Here is a 10,000-nt window from a genome sequence, read left to right as displayed (position 1 = left end):
TGTAATTAAATTGAAGCTTACATTCAACTTCACATTATTATTTAAATCTAACAAGGGAAATGACCAGACCAAATCCAAGCTCACGCGGCAAATCATAAGACAAATTATCTCCTTAACACTAAAATTATAAATCACAACGTGTTGTCTGTCCCTCACAGACACAGCCAACAATAATGATTACAATTCATAATCTCTGATGACAGACAGGATTCTAAAAGTTTTCTATGTCACAAACTCATAATAACTACAACACACCACTACTGTCGTGCTTCGCGAAGTCCCAGGTTTGAAAGTTGTTTGCTAAGACGAGGGTAATTTTAATCGATCGATATTTGAAGAACGAGTTTTCTGGCCAAATTTCTTAATATTTATGTGTTTTTTTCAGATAGAGCACGACAGCATAAACATAAAGGTTTTCATAAAATGGACTGTATTAATCAATCAAGGTTTTTTTTATAATCATCCAAGCACAATTATAAATAAATCATTAAAAAGCCATTTCTTTAATACTACAATAAATATCAACCTGTCCTACCTCACGACCAATAACGATAATAATACAATTAATCATCTATTATAGGATTCTGAAAGTTTTTCTATGCCACAAAACCACAACACACCCAGACGTATTAAATTACTTACACATGTGACCCATCGTCTCAAAACGGTATTATGGCGGAACGAGCCATATGCTTAAAAGCCGAATTAAATGTTAAACTGGTCAAAAATATAAATTGTTGGCATCAGCATCCTAAAATATGGTATCCACTCTCCTCAATAAAACATACAAACTCAACACAAGTCTGATATTTCTGGCTATAAATTCAATTTTCAACATCTTGACCATCCCGACTTAATACCGTTTTGAGGCGAAGGGTCACAAATGGGACTTCATTAAACCAACAAGGGGAAATTTACGAGGTATCTATTAACTTCATCATAGCAAACACGACAATAAATAAATCATGAAAAAGTTATCTCTTTAACTATAACACGGACAAGTGACAAGATAGTCACACCTCGAACCCAACCATGATGTATTGCATCTCAATTGTATCTTTGCGAGTTTTCCTGACACTAAATCGTTACAAACATCAAATCATACCAAAATCGGATTTGTAAATCCAATTAAAGGGATTTATCTATTATCTAAGTAAGACACGCGACAATAAATAAATCATTAAAAAAAAAAAGTTATAAAAATAAAATAAATAAAATAAATTCCCTTTATTCATCCCTAAGGGGAAATTTTTCTTTAGGGTCTATTCCAAGGGATGACTGGAATAACCCAGGCGTCAGCCGCAGTGCAGCGCCGCAAAGTGAGATAAAGCTAAGTGACTTGCTCAAGGCCACACAACGCGACGGGTAGTCGAACTCGGTACCTTTCGGGTACGAAGCAAAGACCATACCGCTGAGCCACGCTGTGCCATACTTTTAATAAAAGACAAGATAGTCACACCCCGAAACCTAGAATGATCTACATATGGCTATGTAAATATTCTATGCTACAAAACCACAACACACCAACAAACAAACACACATACATGGAATATACATTGGTATAATCCAACCAAGTGACGTTTTAATGTATCTTTTATCTTAGCACACGCGACAATTATGGGAAAGTAACCTCTTTAACGATGCAATACAAGGCATGACTGACACATTAGGGAGCTGGCACTGGTGTAAGATTAGGATAAGAAAAAATGTGTATGGTATGAAAACAGTGCCGATAAAGCAAGAAAGAAAAATACCAGGAAACAAACATTCCAAATTAAAAAAAATAGATAAATAATTTTTAAAAAAATAATAATAAATAAATAAATAAAAATAAATAAAATAATAATGATAATAATAATAATAATAATAATAATAATAATAATAATAATAATAATAATAATAATAATAATAATAATAATAATAATAATAATAATACACATTTATACAGCGCTCATTCTCGTGTAAAACACAAGCTCTGGGTACTTTACAATATAACAACACCCGTTATCTTCAGACTTCCCTGCTTTGTCTGGTACTGTTTCATACACACTTCTCAGATTTTTAATGTGGCGATGTGGTCTTGTGGTATGGCACTCGCTCTCGGGCGCATAGTTAAGTCCTTGGAGAAGGCTCTTTACTCACATTCTCTCATCTTACTCCGGTGTAAAATGAGTACCTGGCCGTTAACAGAGTTGTCTCGGTCGGGAAAAAAAAATCTAATATCGCCAAACATGCGTCATGTCTTGTCCTAAATGTTAGATGTTGCTGTTGGCCAGGGACCCCCTTGTAAAACGCTTTGAGTATATATAGCGGATATAAAAGCTCAATTTTAATGAAGACAATACAAGTCACACCTCACAGTCAGTCAACAGTCATATCATGATGAATCTTCAATGAAAAGAACTCCGTATACCTTTGGTTCCCTGGTAGAAAAACCACAACACCATCATAAGCATGAAATTATAGATAGTATGCGCTTGGCGAAGAAGCTCATAACATTGCCATCCGGAAGTCTAACGGACCAACACACAAAACTGTGTGTATCCATGAACGTTTATAGTCAGGTTAATACAGTTCAGTGAGCATTACTCATAAACGCGGATGGCAAATAACAATAACAAAGACCTGATTGACGCCATCTTCGAACTATCTATCCACTTAATATGCAAATAGACTTAATTATTTTAATCCAACAAGGAAAATCACCTATCTGATCCAAATCTACTAAGCACACACACACGCGACAGAACATTAGAAAGTTATCTCGTTAACACCATAATATAAACAACTAAAGATAGTCATAGCTCGTCGCCTACAACTAACAATGATACAATAATCTGTGGGGCTCCAATTGCTTTAACGACAGACAACATTAAATACCCAAGGAAGCACAGAAGACGCATTGCACCTCTATCTATAAATATAAAGCTATTTCTCTCTTTAAAACACAATAATAGAGTAAAAAAGAAGAGGTGCAAAAGAACCGAGCAGAAACAGGGACAGAGTGTGTGAGGAGTATCTGGTGGTTGAGCTTAAATATTATCACTCTTTAAAAAGCATGCAGTTATCAAGTGTTATAAAATATTGAGAAAAAATACCGCTGGTCTTGTGTGAAAAGCACAACAGTAGTCAAAATCATCCAAGCGTGACGGCGGTGGTGGATTTTTGTTATTTCGGTGCTTGATGGTTCATTTACAAGGAAGGGTGGCGGTTGGGGGGGGGGGGGTGGGATTGGGGGAGAGGGGGGATTGGGAAGGGAGGCCACCAACACTGATGTGCTCTGCACAAACACATATTTAGAAATTTGGCCAGAAAACTCGTCCTTCAAATATTCATTGATTTAAATGACCCTCGTCTTAGCAAAAACTTTCAAACCTGGGACTTCGCGCGAAGTCCCAGGTTTGAAAGTTTTTGCTAAGACGAGGGTCATTTAAATCAATGAATATTTGAAGGACGAGTTTTCTGGCCAAATTTCTAAATATGTGTTTGTCCAGATCACGGCGTACAGTACAGTACACAACAAGTCTTTTACTCGAAGGTTAATCTATCGCCCATGATGACACTCCCCCTATTGTGAGAGTGGATAATTTAGAGGTTGGATGAAGTCAACAACGGAGGTTTCTCAACAAATCTCTTTTCCTTAATTCATCAGAGTGTAGACCCGTCCCGTGTCTTGTAAGATGGGGCGATGCAGTTGGCAAACAGAAATATAAATGCATTGGCTATCAGACCTGCACATAACTATACGTCGGGTTGTATATAATAGATTAAAAAGAACGGAATGATTCACACTATAACTCCCCCCCCCCCCCTTCAACCCACCCACCCCGACGTGTACTTATTCGCAGGTCTGATAACCCAAATTGTTATTGTAATGAAAGCACTCTAAATTCAACGCAAAATATTATCCATTACAACAATGTTAAACCGATCCCATGATTGTGTCCGGTTATCAGATATGCAAATAATATGCTCACGTCACCCCCTACCCCCCCCCCCCCCCCCCCCCCTCCCCCCTCCCCTTCCCCCTCTCCTTTTCCAGAAAATGTAAGCATTATTGTTAAAGCCAGGAAGGGGTATTTAAGCAAATATTATAACATAAAATAATATTATATGCTGTTACTGTGAGGGACGACTAAATGTTGAAGGGGGGGGGGGGGTATATTGTTATGTAAATTTTTCACCGGCCCCGCATAAACATTCAAGACAAAGACACACTATCTATAACATCCGTTATAAAATGAAAATATGAATGTCACGAAATATTGTGTAGCGTCAAACATTTAAAAAAACTGTAAGAAAGAGATTTGAAAATGGTCTTCCTGTTTATTGAAAACTACTGAACAAGTGTGTATGAAAGATGCCAGAAGCAGACCTGCTTTATTCTACGAAAAATTCGCAAAACTACGAATTTTGGCTCCATCTGCAGAACAAAATAAGCTACTCAAATTGATTATATCATGTCGAGAATGAAAATAAAACACTCAATGACACAATAGAAGGACTTAGAAACGTTTTCAATATTTCTGAGGGTAAATTGGTGACTTGCAAAGGTAAATTTAATGACTAGTATTATTTTCTCCATAAAAACTACGAATTTTTCAAATTTCAATTAGGTAGGTCTGCAGAAGTGTGTATGAAAGGTGCCAGGCAGAAGTGTGTATGAAAGGTGCCAGAAGTGTGTATGAAAGGTGCCAGAAGTGTGTATGAAAGGTGCCAGAAGTGTGTGTGTGAAAGGTGCCAGAAGTGTTTGTGTGCCAGAAGTGTGTATAAAAGGTGCCAGAAGTGTGTATGAAAGGTGTCAGAAGTGGGTATGAAAGGTGCCAGAAGTGGGTATGAAAGGTGCCAGAAGTGTGTATGAAAGGTGCCAGAAGTGTGTATGAAAGGTGTCAGAAGTGTGTATGAAAGGTGTCAGAAGTGTGTATGAAAGGTGCCAGAAGTGTGTATGAAAGGTGTCAGAAGTGTGTATAAAAGGTGCCAGAAATGTGTATGAAAGGTGCCAGAAGTGTGTATGAAAGGTGTCAGAAGTGTGTATGAAAGGTGTCAGAAGTGTGTATGAAAGATGCCAGAAGTGTGTATGAACGGTGCCAGAAGTGTGAGATAATCCATCCTTTCTCTTTTACGTCCGGTAATCCTTAGAATATATCCTGCTACTAAAATAGTTTTTCCACCTTTTGATTCAACATGTAACCTATCCATAATTAAAAATCTCCGTAGGACTTATTTTATACACACTTCCACTGAGTTTGGAACCGGAAAAGTAGAGGGTATGACGTCACGAGTTTTCTTCCCTATTGACCTGACGTGAGCTGAGAAACTGGTTCATCTGATACGTATACTGTGTGTCGTGTAACAAGGTGAAAGTCCTTTCAAGTACATACGTGTTATTTATTCTAATGGGTGTCATACATGGAACAAGGGTTGCCAGATGGCCAGAGTTCCTCGTAGCCAATTTCTACTTCAAAAGGCAGAAAAGAACTTGACGTGGCCAAACACTTCTGAACTCTGACCCCCCCCCCCCCCCCCCCCCCCCCCCCCCCCCCCTTGAAAAACGTATCGGTTTTGATTAAGAAAGAAAAGCGACAAAACGCGGGAAAACATACTTTAATAAAATTGAAGAAAAAAAATATTAAATTAATATGTAATAGAAACGTGATTATCTGTGTGACCAATTTTGACAAAGTAAGAGGCCATCTGGTAGCCCTTGTATGTGACACGTCGTGTTTATGTCTAGAATTCATAAACATTCAGAATGGACATTAACATTACAATGAATGGTTGGAAGATTTGAATGGCCTTGAATTCGACTTAAAGTTAAAGCTGGCTGAAAAATTCTGTGCTTCAAAGGAACAAATAAAAAATAACCGTGGGATGCCCACTTTTTCGTAGGAAGCTTATAATTTATTCCCTTGGCCCGCATTTTTTAAAGTCTTTTTTTTTTAAAAATCCTTTTTATAGAGGTTGTTGTTCCAACTATTATAAAGGAAAACTATAATCAGAGATTCGATATTCTCTTCATCAAAACGATACGATCTTTTGATTGTGCACGGTCACTCAATTTAATGACATTCAGACACTAATTGATTATCGGCACGGCTGGGCGAGTCAACCAAATATGATTATTTAAACCATTTTCTTTTCGGTGTGTCTTTTTTACGAAACCCGCCGAAACCCGCCGAAACCCGACAAAATCCGACAAAGTTATGGGAAGTAGGTAGCAGTGGGGAGTGAACCTGAGACTCAGGGAAGTGTACACCATTGGGGAGTGAACCTAAGTCTATGGTTATCGGCGGGTTTGGGCGGGTTTCGTAAAAAAGCAATCAGTCCCAGGTTCACTCCCCAATGGTGTACACTTCCCTGAGTCTCAGGTTCACTCCCCACTGCTACCTACTTCCCATAACTTTGCCGGATTTTGTCGGGTTTCGGCGGGTTTCGTAAAAAAGACACACCCGTTTCTTTTTCAGTGGGCAGACAGTACCATCAACCACCGACACAAGTACAAGACACACGATAACTATCAAATCGCACAAAGTATCCGATGGATTACGAACTCCTGAAACGACGGACGAAAGATCTGTTGTTTTTCGTTGATTTTTTTCTCCTCTGTTTTAAAATTGTTTTTTTTTTTTTTAAATGTTATTTTATCATCTTCTGTTTTTAACCAATTTATTCAATTGCAATGCATGGCCTGTGTCTTTTAATTGTATTTTTGAGGTGTCAGAGATGGAATCACACTTTAAATAATATATTTGACTTTTCACACATAACCACTTAAAAACCTAACAATTACCAGGAATCGATTTTTAGATTTTTAAAATTAAGATATTGTGAGTAAAACGTGAGGAAATCTTCATGAAAATTGGCTCTCGCTGGAAAGTGGAAAATCTTGTCAACACTTTGGAATATCGGGGAGTCACGCCAAATATTCTCCTGGACTATTAATTGGTGTCAACTCGTTCTATTCAAATGGCGCTTTCAACATAATGATGTTTAAAGACCCATTGAGAAGAGATGTTATAATGTGTTGATAATGTTTAAAGACCCATTGAGAAGAAATGTTATAATGATGATATGATGATTGTGAAATTCTGACTTCTTGTGTAAATTTACTCAGACGAATTGAGCATTTCTTTCGGTGCGGATAACATGTTAGCTTCTCGTGTTCCCTCTCTATCTATCTATCTATCTATCTCTCTCTCTCTCTCTCTCTCTCTGTCTCTCTGTCTCTTTCTCTTTTTCTCTCAGTCTCTCTCTCTCTCTCTCTCTCTGTGTGTGTGTGTGTGTGTGTGTGTGTCCTTCTCTGTTTATCTATTTATTCATTTATATTATATCTATTTTACTTATTCTCTATCTATCTATCTATCTATCTATCTATCTATCTATCTATCTATCTATCTATCTATCTATCTATCTATCTATCTATCTATCTATCTATCTACCTACCGACCTACCTATCGATCTATCTACCTACCTACCTACCTACCGATCTATCTATCTATCTATCTATCTATCTATCTATCTATCTATCTATCTATCTATCTATCTATCTATCTATCTATCTATCTATCTATCTATCTACCTACCTATCGATCTATCTATCTATCTATCTATCTATCTATCTATCTATCTATCTATCTACCTACCTATCGATCTACCTACCTATCTATCTATCTATCTATCTATCTATCTATCTATCTATCTATCTATCTATCTATCTATCTATCTATCTATCTATCTATCTATCTATCTATCTACCTACCTACCTACCTACCTATCGATCTATTTATCTACCTATTGATCTACCTACCTACCTATCTATCTATCTATCTTTCTATCTATCTATCTATCTATCTATCTATCTATCTATCTATCTATCTATCTATCTTTCTATGAACTGTGTGTCTCTCCTTCCATCTCTCTCTCTCTCTCTCTCTCTCTCTCTCTCTCTCTTTCTTTCTTTCTTTCTCTCTCTCTCTCTCTCTCTCTCTCTCTCTCTCTCTCTCTCTCTCTCTCTCTCTCTCTCTCTCCCCCCCCCCTCCCTCCACCAATCCAGTCCTACTCTACCTATCTCCCCGAGGCGTTTGACATTTAAACATTTAATTTTTGTGTAAAACATTCTTGGATTATCAATTCTCCATGCAGGCAATTTGTGACATTATAAAGTTTTAATTCCAGATACTTTACGACTCCATATCTGTGGTGACCAAATAGTTTAATTCTGACCTACCGAGTCTATCCGGTGATCTAGTGGGATGAACCAGTCTAAGAAATTCCAGTTAAACCGAATAGGTGCGGCTATGTGGTCTTGTGGTATGACACTCGCTTTCAGATCGGAAGGTCTTAGATTCGAGTTTCGCTCGGCACATTGTTCAGTCCTTGGAAAAGGTTCTTTACTCACATTCTTTCACCGTACTCAGTTGGTGTAATGCATGAGTACCTGACCGTTAACAGCGTTGTCTCTGTCGGAAAAAAAATGTAACATCGCCTAACTGGCGTCATGTTGCGTTCTACATACTACGTGTTACTGTTGGTCAGGGACGATGATGATGATGATGATGGTGTTGTTGTTGTTGATGCCGGTTTTTTATTTTTATTTTTTTTTTTTACGACAACTACTATGTTACTAGTGTGCATCTGTGTGAGTATGTCTATGTCAATATTGTATTGTTATGAATGTGTAACCAAATGACAAATTGCCACTTTTTTGGGGACAATAAAGATATATTATTACCCCTTGTAACGCGTTTTGAGCACGTTTATTGGATATTGCGCTATATAAAAAGCTCAATGTAAACCACTTAGATACAAATTGTCATTATCAGCATTATCCAAATGCCTGGTGTTTATTCAGTCAGCAGGTGATGATAATAATTTGCCGTAACTATGAAAAAATACGTATTTAAAATTTGGCCAGAAAACTCGTCCTTCAAATATCGATCTATTAAAATGACCCAAATCTTAGCAAAAACTCTTAAACCTGGGACTTCGGCAAATCCCCAGGTTTGAAAGTTTTTGCCAAGACGAGGATCATTTTAATAGATCGATATTTGAAGGACGAGTTTTCTGGCCAAAATTTTAAAAACGAGTTGTTGTTTTTTCCCAGTACAGCCGTAATATGGCAATTTATTTAGGGTAGGGCGTAGGAATGGTGGGAGCGTGGAGTAGTTCTACATAGTTGTGGTAAATACCTGTATGAATTATGAATGGAGTTGGTCGTAGATTTAGAAGGTTGTGTCTCGTGTCATTGAAGGTCTATGAAACTGGATTTATGTGTGCCGCCCAATTTCGTGTTAACCCAGCATTTTGTCTTAAAATAAAAATAAAAAATTTTAAAATTGAGCCTTATATGGCGCAATATCCACTAAATCTGCTCAAAGTGCTTTACAAAGGATCCCTGGTCAACAGCAACATTTAATATGTAGGACGGGACATGACGCCTGTTAGGCAATATTACAATTTTTCGGACAAAGACAACGCTGTTAACGGCCAGGTACTCATTTTACACCTGAGTACGGTGAGAGAATGTGAGTAAAGAGCCTTTTCCAATGACTCAACTATGCGCCGAGCGCGAGGCTCGAACCCAGGACCTTAAAGTCTAGTCTGAAATTAGTTTTGGTCCATTATTTTTCATTACCTTTTGTTATAGAAAAGGAACGAAATTGACGTCACTCAGCCCTTTGTTGTCGATTTTAGACATCCATGTCAATGATTTGTTCTCACTAAATTATTTATATCCATCACACTATAAACGTCCAAGGCTACCCATAGTATATTGTGCGTTGGTATGTTATATATCCGTCTGGCGGATGGTTTGAGTATTTTACCTAAAAACATAGCATAAATTTGTCCATCTTTGTGATCCGTAATTTTAAAAGCGCTATTTCATAGGATTGTAATGTTGCAGATGAAACCAAAAAAAAAAAAACAACAAAAAAACAAAAAAAAAACAACAATTCAAAAATCTGATTTTAAACTTAAAATTACCAAGAAACCCCCCCCC

The 10,000-nt window shown here is 37.3% G+C and overlaps 2 protein-coding genes across 16 annotated transcripts in view; one reads left to right on the top strand and one right to left on the bottom strand.

Annotated features, from left to right (window-relative positions):
* LOC144979842 (breast cancer anti-estrogen resistance protein 3 homolog) overlaps window positions 1–10,000 on the bottom strand; it is a 155,959-nt gene that overhangs the window by 85,708 nt on the left and 60,251 nt on the right. The window contains exon 1 of one of the 15 annotated variants that reach the window (XM_078927034.1): window positions 2,707–2,960. The exons of 5 other annotated variants lie outside the window; for them this stretch is intronic. The gene's annotated coding sequence lies outside the window, so the exon portion shown is untranslated. Of the gene's footprint in view, window positions 1–2,413; window positions 2,961–10,000 lie in introns of those variants that run through there. 9 more of the 15 variants (XM_078927035.1, XM_078927037.1, XM_078927040.1 and 6 more) reach the window with 9 other exon arrangements.
* Window positions 7,113–10,000, top strand: part of LOC144979320 (uncharacterized) — a 14,300-nt gene continuing 11,412 nt past the window's right edge. Inside the window, exon 1 of the mRNA XM_078925953.1 lies at window positions 7,113–7,135. The gene's annotated coding sequence lies outside the window, so the exon portion shown is untranslated. The remainder of the gene's footprint in view (window positions 7,136–10,000) is intronic.

Source organism: Berghia stephanieae, chromosome 9, assembly GCF_034508935.2.
Source record: "Berghia stephanieae isolate SIO BIC M18660-M18661 chromosome 9, UCSD_Bste_1.3, whole genome shotgun sequence".
Taxonomy (NCBI): Eukaryota; Metazoa; Mollusca; class Gastropoda; order Nudibranchia; family Aeolidiidae; genus Berghia; species Berghia stephanieae.
This window is presented reverse-complemented; position numbering and strand designations above follow the sequence as displayed.